The sequence below is a fragment of the Cyprinus carpio genome, chromosome A14, assembly GCF_018340385.1.
Source record: "Cyprinus carpio isolate SPL01 chromosome A14, ASM1834038v1, whole genome shotgun sequence".
Taxonomy (NCBI): domain Eukaryota; kingdom Metazoa; phylum Chordata; class Actinopteri; order Cypriniformes; family Cyprinidae; genus Cyprinus; species Cyprinus carpio.
Genome location: NC_056585.1, coordinates 8,637,976 through 8,655,747, shown reverse-complemented (window position 1 = coordinate 8,655,747; position 17,772 = coordinate 8,637,976). Strand labels below are relative to the sequence as shown.

The 17,772-nt window shown below is 38.2% G+C and overlaps 1 protein-coding gene across 1 annotated transcript in view; it reads right to left on the bottom strand.

Annotated features, from left to right (window-relative positions):
• The window catches only part of zgc:66433 (uncharacterized protein LOC321250 homolog), a 35,177-nt gene extending 26,756 nt beyond the window's left edge, over positions 1-8,421 (bottom strand). Inside the window, exon 1 of the mRNA XM_042770522.1 lies at positions 8,317-8,421. The gene's annotated coding sequence lies outside the window, so the exon portion shown is untranslated. The remainder of the gene's footprint in view (positions 1-8,316) is intronic.
• Between the last annotated feature and the right edge of the window lie 9,351 nt (positions 8,422-17,772).

The following is a 17,772-nucleotide window of genomic DNA, read 5'->3' as shown; positions in this document are numbered from 1 at the left end:
AGCCGAAAGGACAGCCGTGCTTTCTCCAGACACTAGTTGAAGTGAACGACATATCTGGCGAGAATGTAAATCAGGCAGAAGTCTGTGTAGCTTGCCAAAAGGGCACATCGAGTAATAAAGTGGCAATAAATGAGTGTCTAATTATGCCTTCCTTTCTTACTAATTCTACCATTTGGGGTCAGTAAAAGGCGGCATTTATTTTGTCAAAAATTGAGATGCATTACTGGAAGTTTTACTCTGCACATTCTGGAGTAAACTACACTATAATGAGTTTATTAAACCAGCTGCAGTCACCATTCAGCTCAATCAGTTGACAGCATTATTCCCTAAATTATATTTAGTTATATCTGAAGAGATAGAACATTTATTGGAAATTTTATTGGTAATTAATATGTGTGGTTTTTTTTTTTTGCTTGCTGGTTTTGTTATGAGACAGTAGCAAAATGAAAGCAATCTTCTGTGACTTACCTTGCAAATACCATGCAATTTAAACAGCCACCACACCTTCATAATAGAACTGATAAGCAAGTTATTTTGGTTAGATTCTAACATCTAGTAAAATTAGTGGTTTTAAATTATATATAGTTCCTCATGAATAGGAAATTAACCTTTGGGAATCAAATTACGCATCCAAAATAGGAAGTTGTGCACATTTTTAAAATGTACAATGGTGAAGTTACTTAGACTTTATATCTTACACAAAATGTGGGAGCTTTTTGTGAATAAAACTGCTCAGCTGTGTATTTAAAGTACCCTATGATTACAGATACAGAACATTTATCAAGCCCTGAATTTTCTATCATTTTTTTTTTTCTTTCTTTCCATACAGGCAGATATTTAAGGCAATATCACCGCATGTGTTTGGAAGCCCTTTGCTGTTGGTATTGATTGATGGATTTAAAAAAAAAAATCAAAGTAGTTAGCAGGGGCAGCATAAATCCAGACATACTATAAAGCCATCTGTACTTCTGTGGTTCTTCTGAACTTTAACCACAAAGTACAAAACTCTTTTAGCCATGGCTGAAGCAGTAGAGAAAGAGCAGAGCATTCTGGCTATCTGATACAGTGATGATTCATTATTAGAGAATCCATGAGTAAACCACAGCAGAAACATTTTTACAGATTAAAGGCGAGTGGGGTAAGATCTTGACACTTCTTACCCCACTCACCACAATATGCAAATGGCTCACACTTTAATAACACAGTCTCTCACTGACTTGAGACTCCTTTGAGAATACATGTCTTAAAAGATAGCAGAAGCCTGCTAAAAACAACAACCTCGTCAACTGCAGAAGACGATGAGAAACAAGGAAGAGTTTGAGCGCAACATCAACAAGCTCAGAGGTCAAAACGAATAGGGTTCAGAACATTAATATTTGGACTCTTTTTTTCATGGGATGCTCAGGTTTTTTGCCAAATTAGATACACTGTGTATATATAAACAAAGCAGCACTCTCACAGGAGCACAAGGACCATAAATGGAGGTAGGTCAGAATGTAAGGATGACGCAATCCTTTTGTTTTTATTCTCTTTGCATTTATATTTATACCTGAATAAGGAGCATTATGTTTCAATAAGTAGTCTAAACTCTCTTATTGTACATTCATTTAGTCTCTTGGGGGCTGGACTTGGAGAATAAAGAATAACGGCAAATTCTGTGAAAAGAAATGATAAACAAAACAGTCTCTTTTCTAAACTTGCAAAGAATCTGGACGAAACCCAATGGTAAACAACATGTTCTCTCAGCGGTCTTGGAATACCAACCAGTGGTGATGAGTACGGTCTTGTTGGACATGTCATGAGACCATTAGATAGAAGAGCTTTTAAAGAGACTCTAATTGAAAGAGCTCAGCTATAACAGCACATTCACAGAGAGACACAACAGAAACCTTATAGAACACAAGACTTCAACTGAGTATGTACTCACACTCTTAGAAATAATTTACAAAAGCTGTCACTGGGACAGTACCCTTTTACCCATAAAGGTGCATTTTAATAACTTAAAGGTTCATATTTGTACCTAAAGTGTACGGTGAATTTTAGTACCTTTTGAAAAAGTACTGCCACGGTGACAGCTTATCAAAAAGAAAATTTTCACCAGTGCTCCACTAATAAACAACAACAAGCCACTAAAATGCAACCTCAAGCATGTTGCCGAAACCATTTTAGAACTACAACAGAAATCATTTTAAATTAAGTTTGAATAAAAAAGGCTCCAACTTACTTTTGGCCCCCAAAGCAGCTGTAAAATCCAGCCATGGTGTCAAAGTTCACCCCAAAAGAAGAGTTTCCTTAGTGCATCCTTTGTAAAAATCTGTTCAAGGTCCAATAGTGAATTTATCAAATCACCAACATCTCCTTGTGCATATCTTCACATGGGGTGTTCGTAAAAGAGTAGAAAGCTCATCACAGGGAAGGTACGTGTGTGCTCCAGTAGCCTGTCTCTCAGGACTGAGCATGCTCTCTGTCTCTTCCTCAAAGAGGATTCCCCCTCCTTTCCTTCTCCAACCCCCGTCACCTAATCCAGAGATGCAGCTGCTATTGTCTCAGCCCAGTGGCTTACCGCCGACAGGCAGGGTGTCATTTGATAATTAGATGGGGCAGCTCCCTGAGGAGATACCACCTTTGTGTTTGAAGGGGGTGTGCATTCTGGCCCATGAGAGGGGGTTGGAAAGCCAGTCAGCTGACGGCCAACACAGTTTGAATAAATCATTAGCAACTTTTTAACCCAATATATAGTCAGTTAGTAGAAACCTAACACTTACTGCTCAGAATGACTTCACTTACACTCTTAAAAATAAACTGGCATCAATAGTTCCATGAAGAACCTTTAACATCAATGTAACCTTTTTATTTCACAAAATGTTTTTCTAAACCCGAAAAAGTTACTTTATGTCATCACTGCGAAAGTCCTCTTTTAGAACCTTTATTTTGAAGTGAATGTGGTTCATGCATGTAAATAAAAGTACTTGTTTACTGTAGGAGAGCAGAGTCTGTTGAAGAGCCTGATTCAGGGTTCTAGGTGGCAAATGATGATATTTCACTCTAACGGAAGTGACAGGACATTTGTCATATTCCCTATTTTCTTTAAAAAATGTGTTGTGCACACAACCTCAAAGTCCACTGCAGTCTCCACTACATACAAACATCTCGCCTTCCTGCCAGTTTTGAATATTTTCCTTCCCCCCAGGCAAATCATGCAGGAGTATCAGGCAAAAGTGTAAACAAAGCTTTGCGCCGGCCGGTTCTTTTTCTTAAATACAAACAATAGCGAACGCTGGATTTCGAAAAAGTATTTTCTTCCGGTTGCGGTTGGGGAGATTCTTGCTTCATGCTAAATGGCACAGACAAATATTGGCAGACACAGACGTGAAGTTCACACTCTGTGATAGCTGTCAAACCACTTTATTTTTGCCTCACACATATGGAGAACAGAGCCTCTGTGGAGTTGCACTGCAGGTGAACGTATTACAGTCCTTTTTCTCAAAGCTGGGTGGAATGTCGGTCAGTTTTCCTTATGAAAAAGCCAGGCTGGTATTTGTTTTTAGTTTTTTTTTTCTGCCGTTGAGGTGAAGCATATGTATTTCAGTTTCTTAAGAGGGCCATTAGACTGAGCATTATCAGTATAGATTCATTCACGTATGTGGTTGCTTGATAATCAGCAAAACATTCTCCTTCAAACGTCCTTCTAACTGGCTTCCTTCATATTTGGGGGCTAAATAGTTTTGGAAAGCTGACAAGTCCTGTCATGCTACATGACTTGCCACAATTGCTACAATTCGTTTTTTAATAATCATGCGTCTTTTTATGACAATTGTACAGTAGTTGACAGACTACATTTTAGAAATTCACTTGTTTTGATTGACAAATATACGACCATTTAAAATGACCTAGTTAACGCAAAAAGGAAATTCAAATTTATAAGAAATTTAAGATATACACTTTGGCTTGTTCAAAAGTTTGGGGTCAGTAAGACTTTTCTTTTGTTTAAAGATGAAAATGAATATGTTTATTCACCATAACATTTATTTAATCATTTTGGATATACGTTTTTTGTGATTTTTTTAAATATAAAAAATATTTAAATTATTGATGTTCTTTTAGATTAATATGAATATATCACGTTTTTCAAAAATATTAATTATTTTTAATTATTATTTTTCTATTCAGAAGAAACAACAACAACCTATAATAAAATAATAACAATAATAATAATATATATTTTTTTCAATAAACATTTTGAAGGATGTGAATATTTTCTGATGGTTTGTGAAGGTTAGTGAAATTTGAGAATTTATGTGATTTTTACTTTGGTATAATTTATGTTTTAATATATTTTAAAATAAATAAAAGAGACTTCTTGCTAAAAAATTCAAGGTATATAAAAAAAAAAAAAAAATCTTTTTTTTTTTTTTTTTTTTTTTCAATAAACATTTATGTGAGTTTTAACCCAAAACCATTATTTAAACATTTACAGTATGCATTTGGCAGACACTTGTTATTCAAATTATTTGGTTTTTTACAGTATGCATTTGGCAGACACTTGCATTCAAGGCATACTGGTTTTGCATTCCCTTTGTTATTAAAAGATTACATTTTTGTCATTCCCTTGGAACTGAACCCATGAATTTTGTGTTTTTTTTATTGTGTTATATTGTTTCACTTGATAGGTTTGTTATACTAAGGCAGATCAGCCAGAACAAATCAGACCACATTCTTTTAAAGACCTAGACACATGAATATTTAACCCTAAAAAGTGCCAGAAACCCCCGCCCCCCAATTCAACTCTGTCCATTCCCTTCAACAGTTTTCTCTGACTCGAGTTTCTTTAGGCATCTCCTGCAGAGCACTGTTTCTTTTCTTTACAAAGCTCTCTGAATTCCAGCCCACATCTGGAACACATCTTCTGAGGCAGCGCTCTACACACTCTAATTAAGGCCATGTTTGCCAAACTGTAAATAACCCAAGAAATGATACCCCTCAGCTCAGAGGCCCGACAAGCGGGACCGTGCCGGCTGAGATGGTTCGAAATAACCTGAATATACAAGCTCCTCTAATCATGCAAAGTCTCCTGAGAAAAAACAAAGCCATGAGCAGGCCAAGCTCTCCATGTGTCTGTTAAGTCCTTTACTCTTACAATAAAAAAGCATCCAGCTGGGTCCACACAGCTTGACCATTGAGCACAACACATTCAGCTGCTCTTTCCCTCTATCTGTGACCAGTTAACTTTGTACCCCTGTTTTCCAGGCTATTTAAATATCGGTGTGTGGCATTTCGGGAGGGAGGTTTCCGAATGGAGTATCTCAGTAGTTTAATGAGATGATAATATTGAAATAATTGCACCCTGGGTTTTAAGATGCTTTTCTTTCCAAAGTTCCTTTACAGTCACAACAGGACTATTAACGTGGCTCATCATCAGAAGAAACCTCACAGGACAAAAGGCGCTGTTAACACATGCTCAGAGGGGTTCAATTAACTAATAAAATTCCAGTTCAGCTATTTGTCTGTTTACACAACTCATGAATAATACAGAGAATGTTAATGAGTGTCGTAATTTAAATACAGATGTTGCGGGAAGTGTCATCTATTCAACAAGGTATCTTTCTTTCTTTCTTTTTACTTTGTTAATTTTTATTTTAATTAAAGTGGTCATATTATCCGATTTAAATTTTTTCCTTTCTCTTTGTAGTGTTAAAAGCTCTTGGTGCATAAAGAAGATCTGTAAAGTTGCAAAGACAAAAGTCTCACATCCAAAGAGATTCTTTCTAAAAGTTAAGACTCGTCCATGCCCTCCTAAAACGCCTCGTTTAAACACGCCCCCACGTCTACGTCACTGTGTGGGAAGATTTGCATAACACCGCCCAAATGTTCACGCAAAGAAAGAAGGCGTAACTGTAATTCTCGCTGTAGTATTGTCGTTGCCGCACCGCCATGTCATGGAGATGCTGTGTGATTCATTGTGAAGGCGAAACTACTTTGTTTGGCCTTCCAAAAGAGGATGATATCTGCTTCGTCATGCCTAGAGCTGATCCGTGCTGGTCGCTTGGGAAATACATCAACTTCGTGCTGTGGATCGCCGATCAGCTTTCACCGTGGACGAAGTGGAGTACAGCCCGGGGACGTCACATGTGTCTTTCATAGAATCCGCCTGACGTTCCTCACTCAAGCCTGCAGTGTGTGACGCATTTTATGGAGGACTGTTTCCTGAACCTGCAGACTAGCCTACAATGGGTCTGTGCTCAAAGGCTGTTCTATAAAATGTAGCAGTTCCAACTTTGCAAGGAGCTTCTGACTCACAGCCTGTAAGAAATTTTTTTATATTTAAAGAATTTTCCAATGATGATTCAAACATAGCAGTAGAGTAGGCTTGTTGTTTGTAGTTTCTCTGATCACAAATGCAGACATGGTTTTATGCTTACGCCACGCGATACGCAACTCAACATGTTGTAGTTTCTCTGATCACAAATGCAGACACCTGGATGCAACAAATGCCTCAAGCATGGGACAGAAATGTGAAGCCCCTTAACATGCTGTGATGCTGTGTCCCGGCCGGAGCGACGTGACAAAAACATTAAAACCCATTATAAACTAGGCATTTGTTGCATCCAGTGGAGATATAATTATAATTACTGTTTTTATTGTGTTTTATTGTGTTTTTTTGATTTTGATGTTGATGTGTAAAACCATGTCTGCATTTGTGATAGAAGAAATGACAAACAACAAGCAATACTCTATACACTGCTTAAAACTTGCGTTTAAATCATCAGTGGCAAATCCTTTAAATATAAAAATGTACTTACAGTCTGTGAACAGCTGGCAGATCAGGAAACAGTCCTCCATAAAAAGCGCTGCACACATGTGATGACCTTGGGCTGGACTCGCTTCGTCCACGGTGAAAGTCGATCCGGTGATTCACATCACGAAGTTGACGTATTTCCTCAGCGACCCGCACGGATCAGCCCCAGGCATGACGGAGCGGATATCATCCTCTTTTGGATGGCCAAACAAAGTAGTTTAGTTTCACAGTGAAACACACAGTGTCTATATGACATGGCGGCGGCGAGAACAACAATACTACAACGAGAATAAAAGTTACACCTTCTTTATTTGCGTGAACTTTTGGGTAGCGTCATGCAAATCATCCCACATTGTGACAGATGTCAGGGCATGTTAGAATGAGCCGTTTTAGGGGGGTGTGGTTGACTCTAAACTTTTATAAAGAATATATCTTTGGATTTGAGACTTCAGTCTTTGAAACTTTACAGATCTACTTTATTCACCAAGAGCTTGTAACACTCCAAAGTGAAAAGAAAAATTTAAATCGCATCATATAACCCCTTTAAAAAAAAACATTGCTTGAAATTTCATCTCAACTTCTCCAAATACTTTCCAATTCTTTGATCTGAACATATGGACAAGGACATTGATCACGAGGTTGTACTGTCTGTACAGTAATCAACAAACACACCACTGAGAGCAAGAAAAGGGTCATTTGACTTTCTCTGAGCAGCAGGGTGCTGCCAGGACCAGGCGCCACAGAAAATGTTAACACTTAACACAGAGAGGGCATAACCCCTAAAGAATAGAAAAACCTGCTAGAACCCAGTTTTATTTCTTGTAACAGTTTAATCGTAAAGGCCTTGAGAAGTCTAAAACTAATTTCCTAGACATGTAGGTGGTTAGATCATACTGTTAAAAATAAAATAAAAATACAAAAATAAAAGTTACATCTAGATTTACATGCAGCATATATTATAGATATATATATGTGTGTGTGTGTGTGTGTGTGTGTGTGTGTGAGTGTAATCTATAAGTTATATATGTGTGTGTGTGTTTATAGCATATCTTATTTTTATTATATCTTATGTTATTAAAACAATACAAGAAAACAAAGATATTACGTAAACATGACTTGTAAACACTAACATTAACAACTTAAACGTTTAACAAAAAAATTAACACAGTTGTTAATGTAAAAAAAAAAAAACCCTTCTTAAAATTTCAAACGGTTTGTCAGCTCGATGCACTGAATATTTACATTATTAGAGCACTATTAAAATGTTCTGAAGTCATCCTCTTTTACAGCAGTCATTACAAAAGATTACCGAAAAAGCGATACTATTGTAAACTACCAAAGAACAAATCGCTAGTTTCCGGCGTAACATTGTTAACTGGACTTAGCGGAAAGTGATGGAGATGTTTGCTTCCCAAACTTCACAAACAACCGCTTTGTCCAGCGCAGTGAGCTGAAACGCGACAAAAAGCCGCAACAGAAACAGATTCACTCATTAATGTTTACCGCAGACATGTACTTACAAAGTGAAGAAAATCCTAGAGATATCTGGTCATCCTTCAGCGAGCGAAACCGAGATTTTCACTAATGCCATTCTTGAGTGTCATGTGTGTGAGTGCAGGATGAGGATCGCCCTCTGTCGTCCAGAACAACAACACGGTTCAACATGTGCTTCCAGGAGCAATGAAGAATGCAGTATTTGGAAAGACTTTTCATAAGGATAAGGCCGTTGTGATGAACAGCAAACACACGATTTGAGTAAATAAATGAGTTTTATTTAATCAGATCTTTATTACTATCATCACAGGAAATGCACAGTGTAGATTCATTTTGAAAATACCACGCACTCTTAAAAGAGAAAGATTACATCAACATCTAATACCTATTTTTAACTACTATAGCAATACAGTAGGCCTAATTTTAAGGAATGGGGGTTTGTCATCATGTAATGTAAGGGTTTTACAGGTTCATATATGTTCTTCAGTAACCCTTACTGTTGAACCACTGGGCTCTGGCGACAACATCATTAGCGTAATCATCTCCTGTGGTGCCAATGTCCATGCGCTCATATGTTTGGACATTCTTCACACCTGCGTTGTAGGCTGATATTCCCCCTGAAACAGACATTATACTACAACTGAGATATGAAAGTTAAGCAATGAACTTCTATTTGCATTTAATTGTCTTTGTTATGCTAGTTATGTTTATTTATGTCTCAGCGTATAAACCTAACCTACCTTTAAAGCATTGCTCTTGTGTCCATTTGGGAAATTTTACTTTAACTTCTTTAATAAAGCCAATGAGGATCTCAGTAGCTTGTGTGACATGCAGCTCACTGTCCCATGCACCTTTTGGAGTGTGGTAGCGTTTGTCAACCTATAAGAAACATAATCAAAAGAGAAACATTTGAAATGTTCACAGTTACTGAATGTACTCTGCTTATTATTTGCAACTTCTTGCTGGTATGAACATGTTTTGTATGTGATATCTATAACAAATTCCATTTACAAGTCAGTTTTAGTTATTAAATCTTATCTCATGTGCTTTCTTACATTATTATATTTTGTAATAGAGTAAATCAGTTATTCTGACCAACCTGCATGAGGCCAAAGCCATTGCCTTGGTCACCTCATCCATCCTTCAGGAAGGCTCCAGCTCTGGACTCTCTGGATATGATGGCAGCAATCACAGCTGGGTCCATCTGCTTTGTTCTGCCAACTTTGATAATTATACTTTTGTATTTCTCGATCCGGGCCAGATCATGTTCAGCCAGTTTTTTAGAGGCTTCAACTCCTATGACAAGTTTAAATCATTGTTAATAGTGTAACAGTGTGCATATTGCATATAATAAGTGAAAAAGTGATTTGGATGCATGCATTCTTACCCTTTATGGTTAATTTGTCTTGTTTTGCTGTCCTCTCTGATGCACCGGTGGTGTCTATTTTCAGCATGTCTCCATAAAGGTATGCTAGAAACAACATGGAAAATATCACCTGAAACCCTTAAATGTTTATTTGTGTTGTTTTTGTATGCAGTGCTACAGTATTACAAAATGACAATATCATAAAATCACCTGATATTATATGACTTACCCATGATGTTGATGCAGAACTGCTGTGAAAGAACAAATCACAGAGTTTGATGAGCCTTGTTACTAAATCTGAGCTCAGAAGGGCCTGATTATATATGATCACAGAGGGAGTGGTTTCTCTGTTTTCCCAGATGATCTTCCACTAAGGTGTGGAGAAATAAAAGGTTACACAATTTGCAACTGTTGCAAAATTTAGATTTTTTTTTTTTTTAATCTGATCTTATTATTAGAACACACCCAAGCAAGTGAATCATAAGTGGGGAAATGTGTGAGGTGGTGGTTTGTAAAAGTTTGAGGTGGTATAATCATTAATGATGAATAGGTATTTTTGGTTATGTTTGATGTTGACAATTTATAATGAAAGTTTTTTTTTGAACTCTTTTGATGAATGTAGTATGCCACATCTCAACTTCCTTGATTAAATCTTAACTCTTTTTTTTTTTTTAGCAAAGCATCAGTGAGGGTAGGTGTTTAAACTACATTGTTAAGCTCAGGAGGTTTTTTTTTTTAGAGAAGCTTTAGTGTGTGTAGTTTTATTATATAATATTGCAGTTATACAGTATCTTTAATCAAAATAATAAATAAACATAAAAATAAACAGCAGTTATAAAATGGAAAATAATAACATATGATTTGATCAGATTACTTAATTCTAGTCTGTATGGTTTGTGAGTTATAAGCAATTAAGCATAAAATTACTTATTATACTGCCAGCTAATGTCAGCCAGTTTTCATTGCGCTTGGGACCATCCAAATCTGATTTGTTTGTGTTTTACAGTTACTGTTGCCAGGCACGTTTAGGACAGAAAATTAATAGGGCAACTGAGAAGTAAAAGAAAGCAAAGAAGGTTAAAACAGCTGTGCTGCCTGGACCCCTAACTAAATAATTTAAATATGAAAATGGGAAGACTATTCATTAGATTTATGTGTTTAAAAAGACAAATGAAAGACACACTTGAGTGAATAAATGGGTTTTATTTTATCCCAAAAAATAGAAAACAAAATATAGAACAGTGAACATGATTAGAATTAACAAAAAAACAGCAACAACATTATTGGCATAGTCACCTGTGGTGCCCATGTCCATGTGCTCATATATAGGCTGATATTCCCCCTGAAACAGACCTAGAAGAAGGACCTAGAACTCTCTAGGTCTGGACCTGCTCACAAAGGGCGTAGACATGTGTGGAAAATGACCAATAGGAGGTCAGTTGTCCCCTCACTGCACAGACAAAACATTCTGTGATGAATGAGAATGAACAAGCTTTTATTGCCAGGCATGTTTACACACACACAAGGCATTTGTTTTTGTGATAGAAGCTTCCACAGTGTAACAGAATTACAGTGACAGAACAAAAAAAAAAGTAAATAAGGAATACAAAATATATAAAATAGGTCAGATTTGGTAGCTGAGCTGAACCAGACAGTTATTGAAGTGCAGAAGACAGATTCAGTGATGGCAGAGTAGAACTGTTTCAGCAGCTCCTGTGGCAGGTTGAACTTCCTTAGCTGGCGAAGGAAGTTCAACCTCTGCTGGGCCTTTTTCACAATGGACACAGAGTCTATGTCAAGTCAAGTCAAGTCACCTTTATTTATATAGCGCTTTATACAAAACAGATTGTGTCAAAGCAACTGAACAACATTAATTAGGAAAACAGTGCGTCAAAAAATGCAAAATGACAGTTAAAGCAGTTCATCATTGAATTCAGTGATGTCATCATTTAGCTCAGTTCAGTTTAAATAGTAACTGTGCAATCATTCGCAATCAAGTTAATGACATCACTGTAAATGAAGTGTCCCCAACTAAGCAAGCCATAGGCGACAGCGACAAGGAACCAAAACTTCATTGGTGACAGAATGGAGAAAAAACCTTGGGAGAAACCAGGCTCAGTCGGGGGGCCAGTTCTCCTCTGGCCAGATAAAACCAGCAGTTCAATTCCAGGCTGCAGCAAAATCAGATTGTGCAGAAGAATCATCTGTTTCCTGTGGTCTTGTCCCGGTGGTCGTCTGAGATAAGGTCTTTACAGGGGACATGGGGCTCATCTAGTTGTCCTGGTCTCCGCTGTCTTTCAGAGCTGTAGAGGTCCTTTCTAGGTGCTGATCCACCATCTGGACTGGATACGTACTGGATCCGGGTGACTGCAGTGACCATCTGATCTGGATACAGACTGGATCTGGTGGCTACAGTGACCTCGTAATAAGAGAGAAAGGTACTTTTTTTGTGGTAGTTGCCATTCTTCTAACGATGTAGCAAGTACATCGGGTGTTATGGGAAGTGTTCCCGGTTCCGGTTTACCTAATTAATGCAGCCTAAAAATTCTTAAACGGATTTGGATATTAGAACCGTATTAGTGTGTTATGTGTAAGCGAGGTTAAAGAGATGGGTCTTTAAACTAGATTTAAACTGCAAGAGTGTGATTGTCTCCCGAACAATGTTAGGTAGGTTATTCCAGAGTTTAGGCACTAAACAGGAAAAGGATCTGCCGCCCGCAGTTGATTTTGATATTCTAGGTATTATCAAATTGCCTGAGTTTTGAGAATGCAGCGGATGTGGAGGATTATAATGTAACAAGAGCTCGTTCAAATACTGAGGTGCTAAACGATTATGGGATTTATAAGTAAAAAGCACGATTTTAAAATCCATACGATGTTTAATAGGGAGCCAGTGCAGTGTTGACAGCACCGGGCTAATATGGTCATACTTCCTGGTTCTAGTAAGAACTCTAGCTGCTGCATTTTGGACTAACTGGAGTTTGTTTACTAAGCATGCAGAACAACCACCCAATAAAGCATTACAATAATTTAACCTTGAGGTCATAAACGCATGGATTAACATTTCTGCATTTGACATTGAGAGCATAGGCCGTAATTTAGATATATTTTTGAGATGGAAAAATGCAGTTTTACAAATGCTAGAAAGTGACTTTCTAAGGAAAGATTGCTATCAAATAGCACACTTAGGTTCCTAACTGATGACGAAGAACTGACAGAGCAGCCATCAAGTCTTAGACAGCATTCTAGGTTATTACATAACAGAGCTTTTAGGTCCTATAATAAACACCTCTGTTTTTTCAGAGTTTAGCAGTAAGAAATTACTCGTCATCCAGTTTTTTATATCGATTATGCATTCCGTTAGTTTTTCAAAATGGTATGTTTCGTCGGGCCGCGAAGAAATCTAGAGCTGAGTATCATCAGCATAACAGTGAAAGCTAACACTGTGTTTTCTGATGATATCTCCCAAGGGTAACATGTAAAGCATGAAGAGTAACGGCCCTAGTACTGAGCATTGAGGTACTCCATACTGCACTTGTGATCGATATGATACCTCTTCATTCACTGCTACGAATTGATGGCGGTTATATATGTGGGATTTAAACCATGCTAATGCACTTCCATTAATGCCAACAAAGTGTTCTAGTCTATGCAAAAGAATGGTGTGGTCGATAGTGTCGAACACAGCACTAAGATCCAATAGCACTAATAGAGAGATACAACCACGATCAGATGATAAGAGCAGGTCATTTGTAACTATTAGGAGAGCAGTCTCATTACTATGATACGGTCTAAATCCTGACTGGAAATCCTCACAGATACCATTTTTCTCTAAGAAGGAATATAATTGTGAGGATACTACCTTTTCTATTATCTTGGACAGAAAAGGGAGATTCGAGATCGGTCTATAATTAACTAGTTCTTTGGGGTCAATTTGTAGTTTTTTGATGAGAGGCTTAATAACAGCGAGTTTGAAGGTTTTTGGGACATATCCTAATGACAATGACTAATTAATAATAGTCAGAAGAGGATCTATGACTTTTGGAAGCACCTCTTTTAGGAGCTTAGATGGAATAGGGTCTAACATACATGTTGTTGGCTTAGATGATTTAACAAGTTTATACAATTCTTCCTCTCCTATAGTACAGAATGAGTAGAACTGTTCCTCAGGGGATCTATAGTGCACTGTCTGATGCGATACTGTAGCTGACGGCTGCATGGTTACAATTTTATCTCTAATAGTATCGATTTTAGAAGTAAAGTAGTTACTGCTGTGATGTTGGGAAATGTCAACACTTGTTGATGCTTTATTTTTCGTTAATTTAGCCACTGTATTGAACCTGGGGTTATATTTGTTTTCTTCTAAAAGAGACGAAAAGTAATCAGATCTAGCAGTTTTTAATGCTTTTCTGTAGGATAGGTTACTTTCCCACCAAGCAATACGAAATACCTCTAGTTTTGTTTTCCTCCAGCTGCGCTCCATTTTCCGGGCTGCTGTCTTTAGGGTGCTCATTATACCATGGTATCAGACTGTTTTCCTTAACCTTCCTTAAGCATAAAGGAGCAACTGTATTTTAAATGCTAGAAAAGGGAGAGTCCATAGTTTCTGTAACATCATCAAGTTGTTCTGAGGTTTTGGATATGCTAAGGAATTCGGATACATCAGGAAGATTACTTACAAAGCAGTCTTTTGTGGTAGAAGCGATGGTTCTACCATACTTGTAACAAGAAATAGAATTTACAGTTTTAGCTATATGAAGTTTGCACAAAACTAAATAATGATCTGAGATATCATCGCTTGGCTGCATAATTTCAACACCATCAACATCAATTCCATGTGACAGTATTAAATCTAGAGTATAATTTTGACAATGAGTAGGTCCTGAGACGTGTAACCCCAATAGAGTTCAGAATGTCTATAAATGCTGATCCCAATGCATCTTTTTCATTATCAACATGGATATTAAAATCACCAACAATTAAAACTTTATCTGCAACCAGCAGTAACTCGGATGTAAAATCAGTAAACTCTTTAATAAAGTCTGTATGGTGCCCTGGTGGCCTGTATACAGTAGCCAGTACAAACATCACAGGGGATTTATCATTAACATTTGAGAAATCCTGAAAACATTGTTATAAATTGAAGCAACACCTCCCCCTTTACCTTTTGGACGTGGCTCATGTTTATAACAGTAATCTTGGGGTGTTGATGTAGAATAATGTAATCATCAGGTTTTAGTCAGGTTTCTGTCAAACAGAGCAGATCTAGATTATGATCAGTGATCATATTATTTACAAAAAGTGCTTTCGTAGAAAGGGACCTGATATTCAATAAGCCAAGCTTTATCATTTGTTTTATCTGTATTGCATCTGTTTTTTTATTTGTTGAACCTCAATTAAATTGTTGCTCTTTAAATTGGTTTGGACGTTTTTTTTTGTATTTTCTAGTTTGGGGAACAGACACAGTCTCTATAGTGTGATATCTAGGTGAAAGAGTCTCTATGTGCTGAGAATTAACTGACTTCTGTGACGTGAGGGCGGCCAGCAGACGGTCAGATTTAGCCAGTCTGTCTGCTTCCTGACCTGGGCCCCAGTTAGTCAAGTACAGACTCTAAGACTATGTGCCATATTTCTAGAGAGAAGAGCGGCACCACCCCAGGAGGGATGAAGACCATCTCTTTTCAAAAGGTCAGGTCTGCCCCAAAAGTTCGTCCAATTGTCTATGAAACCTATGTTATTCTGCAGGCACCACTTAGACTTCCAGCCATTGAGTGTTGACAATCTGCTATGCATCTCATCATCACGGTAAGCTGGGAGGGGACCAGAGCATATTACAGTGTCTGACATCGTGCTTGCAAGTTCACACACCTCTTTAATGTTATTTTTATTGTTTATTTTAACAATCTTACTGTATTTACGTTTAGCATTAGCCAGCACTTTTAAATTTGCCAAGATGTCAGGCGCTCTGGCGACAGAGATAGATAAACTATACATGTGGCAAGCAGTGCAAATAACAATAGCAGGAGAAGCCATTACTCACTGTGCTTGATGAAAGATTCTTACAACAGTTGTTTGATGAACTTGTGAAAAACCGGAGAGAGAGAGTAGCGAGAGAGAGGAGAGGAGAGGAGAAAAGAAAACAGCGATAGGCAAGGATGGAAAAGCTAATGACAAGCTAAAGAGTGCTAACACGATCACAGGTGGGCCAGCACCAGTTTTTCTAAAGACTTCATGACCACAGACGTTAGAGCCACAGGCCTGTAGTCATTTAGTCCTGTAATTTTGGGTTTCTTTGGGACACGGATGATGGTGGAGCGTTTGAAGCATGAAGGGACTTCGCACAGCTCCTGTGATCTGTTGAAGATCTGTGTAAAGATGGGGGCCAGCTGGTCAGCACAGGATTTCAGACAGGCTGGTGTAACACCGTCTGGGCCTGGTGCTTTTTTCCTTTTCTGCTTTTGGAAGACCTGGCACACCTCGTCATCAATGATTTGAGGTGCAGGTGTGGGGGAGAGGGGGGTTACAGGAGGTGTGAATGGTTGTGTGAAGAGGTGTTCAGGGCGGGTGTGGGGTGTTTTTTCAAACCTGCAGTAGAACGCATTCAGATTGTCTGTCAATTGTTCATTCTCCACAGTGCTGGGGGATGGTGTCTTGTAGTTTGTGATCTCCTTCAGATCTTTCCACACTGATGCTGATTCGCTGGAAGTGAACTGAGTCCTTAGTTTTTCAGAATAATTCCTCTTTGCAACTCTGATCTCCTTTTCCAGTGTGTATTTAGCCTGTTTATACAAGACTTTGTCCCTCTTCCTGTAAGCATCTTTGGCCTGACGGAGCTGTCTGAGTTTTTTGGTGAACCACGGTTTGTCATTGTTGTAGGTTAAACGAGTCCTGGTAGGAAGGCACATACCTTCACAGAAACTGATGTTACAGTCTCTGTGAGCTTGTCCAGATCGGTGGTAGCAGCTTAAAAATCACTCCAATCAGTGAGGTCAAAACAAGCTTTTAAATCCTGCTCTGCTTCATTAGTCCATCTTTTTACAGTCCTTAATACAAGTTTAGCTGATTTCAGTTTCTGCCTGTAGGTCGGTTTAAGATGAACCAAACAGTGATCAGAAAGTCCTAAAGCTGCCCGTGGGACAGAGTGATATGCATTCTTTATTGTGGTGTAACAGTGATCCAATATATTACTGTCTCTGGTGGGACATGTGATGTGCTGTCTGTATTTTGGCAGTTAATGGGAGAGATTGGCTTTATTAAAGTCCCCGAGAATGATTAATACAGTGTCTGGGTGTTGTTGTTCTGTGTTTGTGATCTGATCAGCAAGTTTCTCTAAAGCTGAGCTCATCTGCGCTTGTGGTGGAATGTAAAAACTCACGAGAATGTATAAGTGAAACTCCCACAGCTAGTAGAAAGGCTTACATTTAATGAAGAGCACTTCTAGATCTGAACAGCACATCTTCTTTAACACTGTTACATCTGTACCCCACATCTCATGGATGTAAAAGCATGTCCCACCACTGCACGATTTCCCCGTTGATTTTGCGTTGTGATCTGTTCTGAACAGCTAAAAGCCAGGCAGATGGAGCGCACTGTCGGGAATGGCGTCGTTCAGCCAGGTTTCTGTGAAACACAGAGCAGCAGAGTGTGAAAAATCCTTATTTGTCTGAGAGAGCAGAAGGAGTTTTTAACGCTCACCCCAGCATGCTGGGTCACTAAAATTTAAATGGGTCTGACTTTTCTGTGTGAGAGTTAAAATGTGTTAAAAGACTGACATAAAACAGAAATATGGTTAATAAGATTGGTGTATTTACAGGTTCACAATAAAAGATTATAAAACAACACAAAAAAACAGGTAGACTCAGTCTGTTAAAAGAACGCAGTTATTTTGTCCATACCCTAAAAACAGCCCAAGAATCCCTGTGTGTTGTTGAGTCCCAATGTGAGTGTCCAGCAGTGTATCTACAATCCAATCTGAGTGAAATCCAAGTGGCTGTAAGTGTCCGGAAAGGTAAGTCCAATAAAACTAACTCCACAGTCCAGGTGTGAGTGGAAGATGTGAATGGCCTCCCTGTTTGTTTTCCATGCTGCTCTTCTTATAGTGCTCCTGCTTCCTGTC